The sequence below is a fragment of the Schistocerca gregaria genome, chromosome 8 (genome assembly GCF_023897955.1).
Source record: "Schistocerca gregaria isolate iqSchGreg1 chromosome 8, iqSchGreg1.2, whole genome shotgun sequence".
Taxonomy (NCBI): domain Eukaryota; kingdom Metazoa; phylum Arthropoda; class Insecta; order Orthoptera; family Acrididae; genus Schistocerca; species Schistocerca gregaria.
The window spans coordinates 259,331,865-259,349,224 of NC_064927.1; the positions used below are offsets into that span (position 1 = coordinate 259,331,865).

The window sequence follows — 17,360 nt, forward strand, 5'->3', positions numbered from 1 at the left end:
AAACATTTAATTATGGTCAGAATGCACACTTGACTCTGGAAATGTTTTACAGTTTAAAATCTAGTTTTGGAATCTCTCTCTCTGTTACCCGTGTAACTGCTGCGAGACCTTCCTGTCATCTTCCGTGTATGTAATCTTCTTTCATGATTTTTCAAACCAAATTTTAGCAACAATTAAATTATGTTTTCTGAATATCATACTGTGTCATACAGGAGAAAAAAGAAATAAAAAGAAATTAAAAAAAACTATACTGAAGAAACCAACATTTCGGCCATGGTTACAGTGACTTTCTCCAGTATACTTTTTTTTTTAGACACACATACAATATTCAGAAAACATAATTTAATCATCGCTAACATTTGGTTTGAAAAATGAAAGAAGATTACATACATGGAAGACACCTAAAAGCACAGGAAGGTCTCAAATCAGTTACATAATGGTAGGAGATAGATTCCAAAACCAGATTTTAAACTGCAAAACTTATCCAAGGTCAGATGTGTAATCTTACCATAATGTAATGGTCATGAACGGCAGATTAAAACTGAAGAAATTATAGAATGATAGGAAATAATGCAGATGGGACCTGTATAAGTTGAAAGAACCAGATGTAATTGAGAGTTTGAGAGGGAGTATTAGACAATGGTTGACTGAGTAAGAAGTACTGAATCTAATCGATGAAAGAAGAATATATACAAGTGCAGCAAACAAAGAAGGCAAAAGGAATACAGATAGACACCAAGTGAAAAATGACAAAGCAGGAATGTCTCAATGAGTAATGTAAGGATGCAGAAGCACGAATATCTAGGGGAAAGGCAAAAGCTGTCTCTAGGAAAATTAAAGAGCTCTTTCGACAAAAGAGAAGCAGCTGCATGAATACAAACAGCTTAGATGCCAAGCCAAAACTAAGCAAAGAGAAAGCTGAAAGGTGGAAGAAATATACAGAACGGCTACACAAAGAAAATTAACTTGAAGATAATGGTATAGAAAGGAAAGAGAAAGTAGATGAAGATGAGTTGGGAGTTGCAATAGTGTACAGCAAGTTGGACTGTGCACTGAAAGACCAAATCCCAAAAAGGTCTCTCAAGTAGCTGACATTCCCTCAGAATTATGAGATCCTTGGAAGAGTCGGCCATGTTAAAACTATACTACCTGATGTGGAAGATCTATGAGATAGATGGAATACACTCACACTTCAAGAAGAATGTGATGATTACAACTGCAAAAAGGCAGGTGTTGAAAAGTGTGAATATTACTGAAGTTTAATAAGTTATGCTTGCAAAATACTGACATCATTTATTTACATAAGAAAGGAAAAACTAGTAGAAACCGATCTCAAGCAAGGTCAGTTTGCGTTCTAAGAAATACTGACCCAACAACTTATCTTAGAATATAAGTAAATGAAAAAGAAACATATGTTTATAGCATTTGTAGAGTTAAAGAAAGCTTTTGGCAATGTTTACAGGAATTCTCTCTTTGGCATTCTGAAAGTAGGATGAATAAAATGAGGGAGAACAACGTTATTTACAACTTGTACAAAAAACCAGATTGTAATTACAAGAGTCAAAGGACATCAAAAGGGCGCAGTAATTGAGATGAATGTGTGACTGGGTTGTAGCCTATTCCCAATTGTATTCAATCTGTACATTGAGCAAGCAGTGAAGAAAACAAGTGAAATAAAGTAATCGAATTAGAGTTCAGGCAGAATAAATAAAAACTTTGCAGTTTGCCAATGGCATTGCGATTCCCTAAGAAACAGCAAAGCACTTGGAAGAGCAGTTGTATGTAAGAGATTGTGTGTTGAAAAGAGGTTATAAGACAAACATAAACAAAAGTAAAACAAGGATAATGGAATTTAGTTGAATTAAATCAGGTGATACAGAAGGAATTACACTGACCAGCACGAAAAACGCAACACTTTAACTTCTTACAAAAACTGAAATTTATTTTAAATTTATGACAGTAATCCATTATCTTATGATGGAATATTGTGGTACGATCCCATGTAAGCATCCAACAATAAAAAAAGAAAGATTATTATAAACAAATTTAACAAATTAAGCCAGATATGCACACTTTCAGGAAATTTTGAGCAAGCGCATAATGGAAATGCATGTCCGTTTTGATGTTATATAAGTCACATTTTACTTCACAGACCTGAGACACGATCTTGGAGATCTCTGTTCACACCTTCAAAAATGTGTATTTCCACCTCTTGCACCAACAGTTGGCATTCAACCTTTCAGCATGCTCCCGATTAATGCGGTAATGTCCTGTTTATGAAGCATTCTCACTGGTACAGGAGGGCGTTCTGTAGGTCTTGTAGGTTCTCTGGATAGTGTTGACGAGCTCTTCCCCCAGCTGGTCCCAAATGTGCTCAATAGGATTTAAATCAGGCTTCGAGCAGGCCGACCCATAGCATGAATTCCTTTTTCATTCAAGAACTCCTGCATAATTCTCACAATATGTGGGCATGCATTGTTGTGCATTAGTGTAAAAAATCAGCACCAATAAACGGAGCGAAAGCAACAAGCTCCAGAAGGATTTCCTCCACAAACCAATCTAGGTAAGGCTCCCATACTCCAAGAAAACCAAATCCATCCTTGCAGCTGTATTGATTCCTGCGCATACCATCACAGAACTGCCCTAAAAACACGTCCTGGATGAGAATATGCAAGAAGAATACCTTTCCCCTGGCCTTCTCCAGAACCTCTCTCTTGTCAGGTAATCTGAGGCCAAATCGTGACTTATCAGTAAGCAACACTGTTGTACTATCCAGCCAAGATGTTCTCTTGGGAAATGTAGTTTAGCTGTACAATGCTCTCTGATGAGTTCTGGACCTGTAGCAGGTGTTCTGGACTGAAGATTGGCTTCTTCCAGTTTTCTTTGAATGGTTCTCTCACTAACATGGTGGGAATCGATTTCATGCTTCAATGGCAGAGGTGTGACAGTTGTAAAGGACTTGAAGTTGTAAACAGCATTAATCTCTCTACGATGCTGCTGTTCTCGGGCACGTTCCTGTTCTCCTTACAAAGCCTCCAGTTTCCCTGTACCTTTGTATGTATGTTTCTGGAAATTATGGAGATATAGTCCTCAACAATTCTGCAACATAATGAATGCTGTGGCCATCTTCCACCAAAGCAACAGCTCTCACAGCATGTTTATTTCAGAAAGCTGATTACAACAATCACAGAATGATTTTACAAACATGTGATTGAAAGGGCAATGATTCAGGGAACAACAATAAGCATTACAAGAGAGAGAAAACATTATTTGCTCACATTCAGTGATGTGTTTCCCAGGTAACACAGGAAACAACAATTGAGACTAGTGCAATAAACAATCAGCACTTCATTGTTTGAAACTTCCTGGCAGATTAAAACTGTGTGCCCGACCGAGACTCGAACTCGGGACCTTTGCCTTTTGCGGGCAAGTGCTCTACCAACTGAGCTACCGAAGCACGACTCGCGCCCGGTACTCACAGCTTTACTTCTGCCAGTACCTCGTCTCCTACCTTCCAAACTTTACAGAAGCTCCTGCGAGTGCTAGTTCTGCAAGGTTCGCAGGAGAGCTTCTGTAAAGTTTGGAAGGTAGGAGACGAGGTACTGGCAGAAGTAAAGCTGTGAGTACCGGGCGCGAGTCGTGCTTCGGTAGCTCAGTTGGTGGAGCACTTGCTCGCGAAAGGCAAAGGTCCCGAGTTCGAGTCTCGGTCGGGCACACAGTTTTAATCTGCCAGGAAGTTTCATATCAGTGCACACTCCGCTGCAGAGTGAAAATCTCATTCTGGACTTCATTGTTTGCTTGCAAAGCAACACCAGTAACATACCTTGTCTCAAAAAAATTGGTTAAGTGTTTCACTCTGATTAAACAGATAATCCCACAAAGATTACACATCATTTATTGGGTGTTGCGTTTTTCGTTCCGGTCAGTGTAGATCAGGAAATGAGACAATAAAAGTAGCTGATGAGTTTTGCTATCTGGTCTGCAAAATAACTGATGGTGGCCAAAGTAGAGAGAATATAAAATGCAGACCAGCTACTGCATGAAAAGCACTTCCAAAAAAAGAATAATTTGTTAACATCTATGTAGTGTACCTCCTACAACAGCAACTAGTTAACCTACAACATGCTTGCACCTTGTGAGTGGCCAATCAAGCACTGACCACCATGACAGGCACAATTGGTTACAAGCCAAACAATGATTCGCCCTCATCCCACATGTTGGTAAATGTTCCAGACCACAACATCAACAGTAACACCAGCAAACTGATTCTGGCAGCCAAAGGCGATAAGGGTGCTGCCACCGGAACATGCTTCTATGACCAGTGTGTTGCAATTGCAATTGCTATGCAGGCACTGTTTTCCTACATCATGTCAAGTGTTCGCTATAGCTTGTGCTGTATCCATGCACTGTGACAGTATTTAAGCTGGTGCTCAACCATGGACCAGCAGTTTGGTGTCAGCTATTGAATTAGTCAGCCAGGTGCTGGCTGGAACACAGCCCATCAATCAGACTGAATCAGTCATTCCTTTGAATTCTCTGGGCCAGGTGCCAGCTGCATCCACATCCCATCAACCAGAAGCTCGCTAAGGGATCATCATTGGACAGTCGCCATGCAGTGTTTATCTCCGAATCACTGCCTAGCTTAGGGCAGTGACTTTACTTCTTCATTACGCCAACTAAGCGCTGATCATGTGATTAACCTTCAAACATTTCCAAGTCATAATCAGCTCTGAATTTACACAAGCCCAACATTAGTGCCTCTTGACTCTAGCCTTTTGTTACTCATCTTACCTTTTGTTACTCACTTAATCATTATTTGCCTTTCTTCCTTGTAAATAACTTACTCCACTAAGGAGATTTGCTTATGTTCTTTAATATTTAAATAAAACTATATTTCATTGTTTACCTGGGCAGTGTTTTCACTGCACCTCTATTAGTACACGACACATCAATCTAATACAAATTGAAGTGTCAGAAAGTGTTTTCTGAAGGTATTAATTTGGAGCATATCCTTGTATGGAAGTGAAATGTGGATGATAAGCTATTCAGACTAGAAGAGAATGGAATCTTTTGAAATGTGGTGCTACAGAAGAAAGCTAAAGATGTGGGAAATTGAATAGCTAGTCAGGAGGTACTGAATCAAAATGGGGGAAAAAAGACTTCTACGCACAAACTGACTAAAAGAAGGGATCGATTGACAGGACACATCCTAAGGCTTCAAGGAATAGTCACAAATTGGTAATGGAGGGAAGTGAAGGGGGATCTAAACTGTAGAGCGAAACCTTAGTATGAATACAGTAAGCAGGTTCAAAAGGATGTAAGTTGTAATACTTATTCAGAGATGAAGAGGTTTGCACTGGATAGACTAGTGTGGAGAGTTGCATCAAACCAGTCTTTGGAATGAAGATCACAACATGTTGGTATAAGCTGTACAGCAGTGTAAGTCAAGTGTCAACTTGATCTCCAGAACAGTTCTGTTTATACAGCTTTCTAATGTAGCTGTATTGTGTGTGTTTTACTTCATATGAATAAATTGAAGTAATGTATCATCACTAAATTCTTTGTTTGTGATGGTTTATCATCAATGGAGATTCGTCCAAACATAGTGAAAATTTAATCACAAATCATTTTCTTTATTTTCAACGGTTAACAAATGTCACAATCAATACAGTTAAAATGTTTTATACTTCTCTCCAAAAGTATCCACATGAAGGATGTTCTAAAAGCTACAGTGACTTATGAAAATATCAGATGACTGCCCTATTTAGCACTGCACAACTGGCTTTTAAAAGCGCATGTAGCTGTTGATGCCACAAGGAATGCCATGAAAGAACTTTAGTATGAACATATCTGCATAAATGGTTTGTCAAGACACAAAGTACATCATAGTAAATTTTGTTCAATGTCATAAATTATTTTTGTTGTCATTAACCCATATTTTCCATCAAATCCCTTCTCCTAGAAGTGTTACTACTGTAGCGCTAATAGAAATTGAAAGTTAAAGCAAGCTGAAGTGAGCTGCCTGAGATCAGATCTGCTGCCATGTGTACAAGATGGTAACAGCCATGATTCATTCCCTAATATGTCATCTTGGATAACAGAAGAAATACTTCACTTGATCAAAGAAACAAGGAAGTATACAAACGATCATGGAAATTTAGGAACACACAAATTTAAGTCACTTAGGGATGAAATAAATAGGAAGCACATGGTAGCCAAGGCAAATTGATGTGAAGAAATCTAAAAAGAAATGACTGTTGAAAGGACTGATTCAGCACATAAACAAGTATTAGGTTGTTGCCCAAATTCATAGTGTTTTTGTTCTGCACACTGACATTCCTGTTGCTATTGCTTTATTTATCAACTGTAATTTTTTTTATTTGTAGTTTACTGTTGCTATATAAGTTTATGTATTGTCATTTGGTGATAGTATGTGGAGCTGTGGATGTTAGGAAATGAAGTGTAAAGAGGAGAAATCTCAATATTTCCAACATGAATTAAAAATGTAGTAACCACAACCAACAACGGGAACACCTTGGGCTGCAGACCGGAGCCACCAGGCAGGGAAGCCGCCGGCGGTGGAGCACGCACCACCGGGTAAACACAGGGCGAGTCTGACGACAGATCAACGACAACTGACAACAACCGACCACGACCGACTATGAGCGACACAACAAGGAAGAGATACACAACGGAGGCTTGTGGAAACCACAACACGAAACACCAAACATAAATCCACTCAGAACCAGAGCCACGCAAATGTCAACAATGCGCAATGACCAGAACACAGTACCGCTGAGATAGAAACGAAATCCAGAGCGAGTACCAGACTGGCTGGACTAGGGCAGAGCGGGTCCCTATATACGAAACTGGAGGGAGCAGCTATTGGCCGCTGTCTGCACATGGCTTAGTGGTGGTGCCCACGTTGCGCGAGAGCCGCTCCACGGAATAGCCGCCGCGGAGGCGGAGCTCTCTATGGGCTGACCACGTCCATTTGTTCTGCCGCGTGTCCGACTTCTGCGGCAGAAGGCACTAGAAAAAGAGGGGTGACAGCAGCGGAGGCAGCCAGAAACATTTGTGCCGTGTACGGGGATATTGCCACTGGACAGAGCATGGCAAGAAACACATTAATCCATGACGATCCATGTCAGTGTACTCTAAACCGGCTAATGTGATGACCTGTTATCATACCACCATCTACCAAAATTTGCATGCTATGGGGAAGGTTCCAAAAAATTGGTGTATGGGTACTGCATGCTCTAAGCCAAAATCACAAAAATCTGTGCATGGCCAAAGCGAATCTCTACTTGCTCATCATCAACTGACTCACGAAAATCATTGACCATTGCTATACTGCATAGTTGCTGAGCAACAGATTCCCCGAGATATAACCAACGCTGCTGACATTTACTGTGAACATCCGAGACGTCTTGCAGATGCAATCCAAGAAAAATGACCAGGAAAACCGCAAGAAGTGATGCTACTCCTGCCTGCATTATGCTAGACTGACAAAAAACACTGCACCAAGAGTTGGGAAGTCATACCACATCCACATTATTCACCTAATCCTGCATCCTCAGATTTTTACTTTTTCTGCTCTCTATCAAACAACCTTCAAGGAACTTCCTTTCTAGGTGAAAAGGTAATCCAAACATGGATTGACTAGTTCTTCACCTCAAACCCATGTTATTTCTACAGTGATAGAATCGAAAAGTTACCGCAGTGTTGGCAGACTGCTGTAAACTGCAAAGGAGAATATATTATTGATGACTAAACTTTCAGTTATGTGTATCTGTGGTGTTTATTAAACTTATGGAAAAACACCATGAACTTAAGCGCCAATCCATTAAAAACAATCATTGGTAAAATTAAAAGTTACAGCATCAACATTAAGAGAGCAAATGGAATTTCACTATTAAGCACCAAGGAGAGAGCAATAGATGGAAAGGGTACAAAATAAAGATCTCTACAAGCGAAAGGAACTGTCCGATAACATGATTAAGGAAGAAATGGAAGTTGGTATGGATGGCATAGGGGATCCAGTATTAAAAAGCTTTAACAGAGCTTTGGAAGACTTGTGATCAAATTAGGTACAAGAGATAGATGGCATCCCTTCTGAATTTCTGGAATCATTGCGGAAAGTGGCAATCGAGCAACTACTTAAACTGGTGTGCAAAAACTACATGTCTCGAGATATATCATCAATCTTTTGGAAAAATATCATCTACACAATCATGAAGACAGCAACAGCAGTTAAGTGCAAGAACTATCTCACAATCAGTTTATTGGCTCACAGATACAAGTTGCTGAGTAGAATAATATGCAGAGGAATGGGAAAAAAATGAGGATATGTTAGATGACAACCAGTTTGGCTTTCAGAAAGATAAGGCCACCACAGAGGCAGTTCTGACACTGCAGTTGATAACAATTACGAAAAATTAAAACACGTTGAAAAGATTTGTTGACCTGGAAAAAGCATTCAACAATGTAACTTGGTGATACACATACAAAATTCTGAGAAAAACAAGACAAGCTATAAGGAAATAAAGATGATAATCAACATGTGCACAAAGCATGTAGGAACAATAATAACTGAAGACCACGAATGTGCTCAGATTAGAAAAGTTGTAGGACAATAATGAAGTCTTTCAGTAGTACTGTTCAGTCTATACATTGAACAACCAATGATGGAAATAAATGAAAGATTCAAGAGTAGGATTAAAATTCAGTGTGAAAGACATCAATGATAAGATTCACTAATGACATTGCTATTATCAGTGAGAATGAAGAAGAATTAAAGGATGTTAGGAATGGAATGAAGACTAATGAGTACAGAATATGGAATGAGAGCAAACTAGAGAACTAGATGAAAGTAAATGATTTCAGTACACAGATTGCAGCTCTCAAATTTCGAAGAAAATACTTTTTTAAATGTTTAACACCAAACATTATTTATTGGCTGACTAGTTTTGGGCTTTGCCCATTTTCACAAGCCATCTATTACATAGATAATGATGGTACCACAATTAAGATATATATATAAACAAAGATGATGTGACTTACCAAACAAAAGCGCTGGCAGGTCGATAGACACACAAACAAACACAAACATACACACAAAATTCGAGCTTTCGCAACCGGCGGTTGCTTTGTCAGGAAAGAGGGAAGGAGAGGGAAAGATGAAAGGATGTGGGTTTTAAGGGAGAGGGTAAGGAGTCATTCCAATCCCGGGAGGGGAAGGACTTACCTTAGGGGGAAAAAAGGATAGGTATACACTTGCACACACACACGTCCATCCGCACAGACACAAGCAGACATTTGTAAAGACAAAGAGTTTGGACACAGAGATGATGACAAATGTCTGCTTGTGTCTGTGTATGTGCGGATGGACATGTATGTGTGCGAGTGTATACCTATCCTTTTTTCCCCCTAAGGTAAGTCTTTCCGCTCCCGGGATTGGAATGACTCCTTACCCTCTCCCTTAAAACCCACATCCTTTCATCTTTCCTTTTCCTTCCCTCTTTCCTGACGAAGTAGCCGCCGGTTGCGAAAGGTCGAAATTCTGTGTGTGTATTTGTGTGTTTTATTTATTGTGCCTATCTATCGGCACTTTCCCTCTTGATAAGTCTTGGAATCTTTGTTTTTTTTATATATATATATATATATATATATATATATATATATATATATATATATATATATATATATATATATATATATATATATATATATATATATATATATTAACATACTACAGTCATGTGTAACTACAATTGTGACAGCACTGAAACGCAGATCTGAGCTATATCTAAGTGTTATGACATAAATTGAACTGACCACAACTAATGTATCCCAAATGCAAAATATGACATAAGTAATTACCATACGAACCATATTATTACTGATATCTTTATTATCCACATTCCGAAAAAAACACTCTTAACAAGAGAAGAAGAAAAAAGTATTGAAAATGCTACCAAGAAGAAGGGACAGGATGATACATGTGTTCTGACATCACAGAATCAGTACCATGTTACTACAGGGAGCTGCAGAGGTTAAAAACTACAAGGGAAGACAGACTCTGGGACACATCCATTCATGGCGGACCACTGGAAGAGAGATGACTCGAAAATGGGGGAAAAAAGTGTCAAGTGGTTATACTTCTGTCAACAACTCACCTTGAAGACAGATGTACAGTTATCAGCCTAAATATTGGAAGAAGAAATAATACTGTCCCGGATGAATGCCGAAAAGATGATGGAGTATTCAGTCCATCAGGAAAACATCAAGAAACACATCCTAGTACGTGCATAATGACCCACTTTTCTCTTCCTGTTCATTTTCACTGACTTGCAAATTGTTGATACTTTTAGCTCACAGCAACTGGCTTCATCTCAGTTTCTGATTTCCTGAATCACCTCATACGCTCCAAGACTGCTTGTGCTGCTCAAAGGTTCTACAGGGGACCCTTACAACAAACGTCAGTAACTTTCACCGCAACTAACAATAGCCACCTTCTATGCACCTTCACTGTTTCACTCAACAGTGACTGATAATATAGTTCTTCCAATTATTAATACCTCCCCCCCATGAACCATGGACCTTGCCGTTGGTGGGGAGGCTTGCGTGCCTCAGCGATACAGGTAGCCGTAAAGTAGGTACAACCACAATGGAGGGGTATATGTTGAGAGGCCAGACAAACGTGTGGTTCCTGAAGAGGGGCAGCAGCCTTTTCAGTAGTTGCAAGGGCAACAGTCTGGATGATTGACTGATCTGGCCTTGTAACAATAACCAAAACAGCCTTGCTGTGCTGGTACTGCGAATGGCTGAAAGCAAGGGGAAACTACGGCCGTAATTTTTCCCGAGGGCATGCAGCTTTACTGTATGATGGCGTCCTATTGGGTAAAATATTCCAGAGGTAAAATAGTCCTCCATTTGGATCTCCGGGTGGGGACTACTCAAGAGGATGCTGTTATCAGGAGAAAGAAAGCTGGCGTTCTACGGATTGGAGCGTGGAATGTCAGATCCCTTAATCGGGCAGGTAGGTTAGAAAATTTAAAAAGGGAAATGGATAGGTTTAAGTTAGATATAGTGGGAATTAGTGAAGTTCGGTGGCAGGAGGAACAAGACTTCTGGTCAGGTGACTACAGGGTTATAAACACAAAATCAAATAGGGGTAATGCAGGAGTAGGTTTAATAATGAATAGGAAAATAGGAGTGCGGGTAAGCTACTACAAACAGCATAGTGAACGCATTATTGTGGCCAAGATAGACATGAAGCCCACTCCTACTACAGTAGTACAAGTTTATATGCCAACTAGCTCTGCAGATGGCGAAAAAATTGAGGAAATGTATCATGAAATAAAAGAAATTATTCAGATAGTGAAGGGAGATGAAAATTTAATAGTGATGGGTGATTGGAATTCAAGTGTAGGAAAAGGGAGGGAAGCAAACGTAGTAGGTGAATATGGATTGGGGCTAAGAAATGAAAGAGGAAGCCGCCTGGTAGAATTTTGCACAGAGCACAACTTAATCATAACACTTGGTTTCAGAATCATGAAAGGAGGTTGTATACATGGAAGAACCCTGGAGATACTAAAAGGTATCAGACAGATTATATAATGGTAAGACAGAGATTTAGGAACCAGGTTTTAAATTGTAAGACATTTCCAGGGGCAGATATGGACTCTGACCACAATCTATTGGTTATGAACTGTAGATAAAAACTGAAGAAACTGCAAAAAGGTGAGAATTTAAGGAGATGGGACCTGGATAAACTGAAAGAACCAGAAGTTGTACAGAGTTTCAGGGAGAGCATAAGGGAACAATTGACAGAAACAGGGGAAAGAAATACAGTAGAAGAAGAATGGGTAGCTTTGAGGGATGAAGTAGTGAAGGCAGCAGAGGATAAAGTAGGTAAAAAGACGAGGGCTGCTAGAAATCCTTGGGTTACAGAAGAAATATTGAATTTAATTGATGAAAGGAGAAAATATAAAAATGCAGTAAATGAAGCAGGCAAAAAGGAATACAAACGTCTCAAAAATGAGAGCAACAGGAAGTGCAAAATGGCTAAGCAGGGATGGCTAGAGGACAAATGTAAGGATGTAGAGGCTTATCTCACTAGGGGTAAGATCGATACAGCCTACAGGAAAATTAAAGAGACCTTTGGAGAAAAGAGAACCACTTGTATGAATATCAAGAGTTCAGATGGAAACCCAGTTCTAAGCAAAGAAGGGAAAGCAGAAATGTGGAAGGAGTATATAGAGGGTCAATACAAGGGCGATGTACTTGTGAACAATATTATGGAAATGGAAGAGGATGTAGATGAAGATGAAATGGGAGATACGATACTGCGTGAAGAGTTTGACAGAGCACTGGAAGACCTGAGTCGAATCAAGGCCCCCGGAGTAGACAACATTCCATTGGAACTACTGACAGCCTTGGGAGAGCCAGTCGTGTCAAAACTGTACCACCTGGTGAGCAAGATGTGTGAAACAGGCGAAATACCCTCAGGCTTCAAGAAGAATATAATAATTCCAATCCCAAAGAAAGCAGGTGTTGACAGATGTGAATATTATCGAACAATCAGTTTAATAAGTCACAGCTGCAAAATACTAACTCGAATTCTTTACAGACGAATGGAAAAAGTAGTGGAAGCCGACCTCGGGGAAGATCAGTTTGGATTCCGTAGAAATACTGGAACACGTGAGGCAATACTGACCTTACAACTTATCTTAGAAGAAAGATTAAGGAAAGACAAACCTACGTTTCTAGCATTTGTAGACTTACAGAAAGCTTTTGACAATGTTGATTGGAATACTCTCTTTCAAATTCTAAAGGTGGCAGGGGTAAAATACAGGGAGCAAAAGGCTATTTACAATTTGTACAGAAACCAGATGGCAGTTATAAGAGTCGAGGGACATGAAAGGGAAGCAGTGGTTGGGAAGGGAGTAAGACAGGGTTGCAGCCTCTCCCCGATGTTATTCAATCTGTGTATTGAGCAAGCAGTAAAGGAAAGAAAAGAAAAATTTGGAGTAGGTATTAAAATTCATGGAGACGAAGTAAAAACTTTGAGGTTCGCCAATGACACTGTAATTCTGTCAGAGACGGCAAAGGACTTGGAAGAGCAGTTGAACGGAATGGATGGTGTCTTGAAAGGAGGATATAAGATGAACATCAACAAAAGCAAAACGAGAATAATGGAATGTAGTCGAATTAAGTCGGGTGATGCTGAGGGGATTAGGAAATTAGACTCTTAAAGTAGTAAAGGAGTTTTGCTATTTGGGGAGCAAAATAACTGATGATGGTCGAAGTAGAGAGGATATAAAATGTAGACTGGCAATGGCAAGGAAAGCATTTCTGAAGAAGAGAAATTTGTTAACATCGAGTATAGATTTAATTGTCAGGAAGTCATTTCTGAAAGTATTTGTATGGAGTGTAGCCATGTATGGAAGCGAAACATGGACGATAAATAGTTTGGACAAGAAGAGAATAGAAGCTTTCGAAATGTGGTGCTACAGGAGAATGCTGAAGATTAGATGGGTAGATCACATAACTAATGAGGAGGTATTGAATAGGATTGGGGAGAAGAGAAGTTTGTGGCACAACTTGACCAGAAGAAGGGATCGGTTGGTAGGACATGTTCTGAGGCATCAAGGGATCACCAATTTAGTATTGGAGGGCAGCGTGGAGGGTAAAAATCGTAGAGGGAGACCAAGAGATGGATACACTAAGCAGATTCAAAAGGATGTAGGTTGCAGTAGGTACTGGGAGATGAAGAAGCTTGCACAGGATAGAGTAGCATGGAGAGCTGCATCAAACCAGTCTCAGGACTGAAGACAACAACAATTAATAATAAATGTTTTTAATATAATTTTATGTTTTGTAGCAATCTATATATTAGCATAAGCATGCTAAGACAGGAACCTAATAGTAGTTTGTTTGAAGTGGTTTAATTGTTTGGATAAGGGTTAGTTTTGTGTAGCGTTATTACTGTAACATGTATAAATCTACTTTCACTTTATTACTTTTGCATGTTTGTGCCTCTTCATACAGAAATCGTTGTCAATTTTCACCCAACTTAGGTACACAGTTTTCTCGCAATCAAAGGATCTGCTACAGAATTGACATGATTCGTAGACTGATCTTCCTATTATTAAAATTTATAGGAATAATTTAACACAATCTATTTTTTTCTTATACTGTTGATTTCCCATCATGCAGTTTCCATTACAAGAAGAATTTGGTAGTTATATAATTTTCATATCTTTTTCACCACTCCTTCAATAAATTTCTTTTTCCATCTATATTCAATAACTGAAGGCCCTGTCTGACGTCACCACAGCCTTCAACAGCAACCACAGCTACCCACATTACAAGCACAGACTGCAAGTTACATGAGCTCTGGCTCCACAAGAGATACTCCCTTGACACACCCAGATGGAAGCAGTACAGCAATGGTGTATCAACCATAACTAGCTACCATTCATAACAAGGTGCTTTTGCACAACCAAATACCCTCTGCATTCAAAACATTTTCAAATTTCCCGTACAAAGTATCCTAATGATATTTCCTTCAAATTAGCAAACTCCCCTGTGGCACCATCTCCGGTAATCAGTCCTTTTCTGGACGGATATTTTCATTTGCAGATTGATTCCTTCTCTGTTTTGTTTCATGTAGCTGATGCATATGTATGCACCTTCTCTGCATCCGCTCTAGTTGATATACACGGCCACATTCCAGTGAGTAGAGATGGAAATCCTGATGGAGGGAAGTGAGATGCATTCCAACCGACAGTCACATCCATAGGCAGTTATCAGGAGGGAGACATCCCTTGTCTGCAGACAGGGTACACAGGATGGTGAAGGAATCGGCTAATTCCAATTGCATGAGAAACCAGGAGCTGGCTCCATTGTATTTGTAGAAGGGGAATCCCTTCTTCTGAACGGAAATTGTCAATGGGACTAGTCCGAAAGGCATCAATAGTGAGACGCAGCCCACAGTGGTAAACAGTGTCAAGTGTTTTCAGAGTGGAAGGAGCCACTGAGCCATAAACCTAGCTACCGTAATCTACTCTGGGCAACAACAAAGCACAGTAAATATGGAAAAGGGTAGCACAGTCTGCACCTCAAGATGTGTGGGCCAGTTTCCGCATGTATTTAGTCTTCAGGTGGCAAATATGGGGCGGCCACATCAGCTTTTTATCAAAAATAAGGCCCAAAAAAAGGGACTGTGCAACAACATCTACAAGCTGGTCCCCTAAATAAAATTTCTGAATCGTGGTGTACTGCGGGCAGACAACTGCTTATAGATGTTGACTCTGAAGTTATTGGTATATCTGAACACTTCTTAAATAAGGAGATAATTCTGAGGCTTCCTTTACCAGGATACAGGTTGGCTGGCAGCTTTTCTAGGAGCTCTTTGCGGTATGGGGGAGTAGCCATGTATGTGAAAAACAGCATCCCATTTGAGTCAGTTGGTGTTTCGAAGTACTGCACTGAAAAGGTGTTTGAATGTTGTGCAGGTGTCATTAAATTCAGTGGAGCTAAACGTCTAACTGTTGTTATTTATAGATCCCCAGGCTCCAATTTCACAATGTATTACCTAAAGCTAGAGGAGGTTCTTGGTTCACTTTATATGTGGTGACTTCAATATTAATTGTATAAGTGATTGTGCAAGGAAACGATGCTGGTAGACCTCCTTAATTCATATAATCTAATGCAAACCATATTCTTTCCAACGAGAGTGCAAGGGAACAGTAGAACAACCATAAACAACATTTTTGTTCATTCCTCATTTCTAGAAGGGCATTCTGTTAGCAAAAAGGTGAATGGCCTTTCAGATCATGATTCACAAATTTTAACTCTAAAAGATGTTAGTGCTGCAACACATGTTAAATATAGTTATCAACTGTTTAGGAAAGCTGATCCAGTTGCTGTAGAGACCTTTGTAAACCTTACCAGGGAACAAGAGTGGCAAGGTGTTCATAGTGCTGATACAGTAGATAATAAATATAATGCTTTCCTCAAGACTTTTCTCGTGCTCTTTGAAAGTTGCTTTCCATTAGTACTTTCAAAACAGGGTACTTGTAGAACAAAGTGGCAATTATATCAAAACGTTAGAAACAGTCAGAATCTAAATGCAGCAGCCCATTACAAACAGTATTGTAAGGTGCTTAAAAATGTTATTAGGAAGGCAAAAAGTATGTGGTATGCAGATAGAATAGCTAAGTCTCAGGATAAAATTAAAACCATATGGTCAGTCATAAAGGAAGTGGCTGGTCTGCAGAGACAGGTCGAGGATATAGAATCAGTGTGTAGTGGGAATGTCTGTGTTACTGATAAGTCACATATATGTACAGTATTTAATAATCACTTTCTGAATATGGCATGTGACCTAATAGAAACCTAGTCCCAACAGGGAGTCATATAGCGCTCTTAGAAAAAAGTGTTCCGAGACTGTTACCTGAAATGCTCCCCCATGATACTGACAAGAGGGAGATTGAGTTAATAATTAAATCACTAAAGATCAAGAACTCTCATTGATATGATGGAGTATCTAGCAGGAAGTATTGTTCTATGTATGTTAGCCCAGTACTTAGCCATACCTGTAACTTTTCCTTTAGGAATGGTTGGTTTCCTGACCGATGAAAGTACTCGGAAGTGAAGCCACTTTCTAAAAAGGGAGACAGGGACAATGTTGACAATTTAGACCCATTTCTCTGGCATCGGTGTTTGCTAAAGTTATCGAGAAGGTTGTATATACAAGGTTACTGGAGCATTTAAATTCACATAATTTGCTGTCAAATGTACAGTTTGGTTTTAGAAATGGTTTAACAACTGAAAATGCTATATTCTCTTTTCTCTGTGAGGTTTTGGACAGATTAAATAAAAGGTTGCGAGCGCTAGGTGTTTTCTTTGATTTAACAAAGGCCTTTGACTGTGTTGACCACAAAATATTACTGCAGAAGTTGGACCATTATGGAGTAAGGGGAGTAGCTAACAATTGGTTCACCTCTTACTTTAAGAACAGAAAGCAGAAGGTGATTCTCCACAATATTGAGAGAGGTAGTGATGTTCAGTTCCAATGGGGCACTGTTAAGTGGGGCGTTCCCCAAGGGTCGGTGCTGGGGCCACTGCTGTTTCTTATTTATATAAATAATATACCTTTTAGTATTACATACAGGTGATTCAAAAATATTTCTGTTTGCTGATGACACCAACCTGATAGTGACAGATCTTGTGTGTAATATTGAAACACTATCAAATAATGTAGTTCAGGAAATAAGTTTGTGGCTTGTGGAAAATAATTTGATGCTAAATCACAGTAAGACTCAGTTTTTACAGTTTCTAACTCACAA

General features: G+C 39.4%; 1 protein-coding gene and 1 non-coding gene across 7 annotated transcripts in view; both read right to left on the reverse strand.

The window, feature by feature from the left end:
• The window catches only part of LOC126284188 (uncharacterized protein CG4449), a 131,784-nt gene that overhangs the window by 102,129 nt on the left and 12,295 nt on the right, over nt 1–17,360 (reverse strand). The window lies entirely within an intron of this gene.
• Nucleotides 3,384–3,458, reverse strand: Trnal-caa (transfer RNA leucine (anticodon CAA)). The gene has a single exon. It is a non-coding gene; the product is annotated as a tRNA-Leu (tRNA).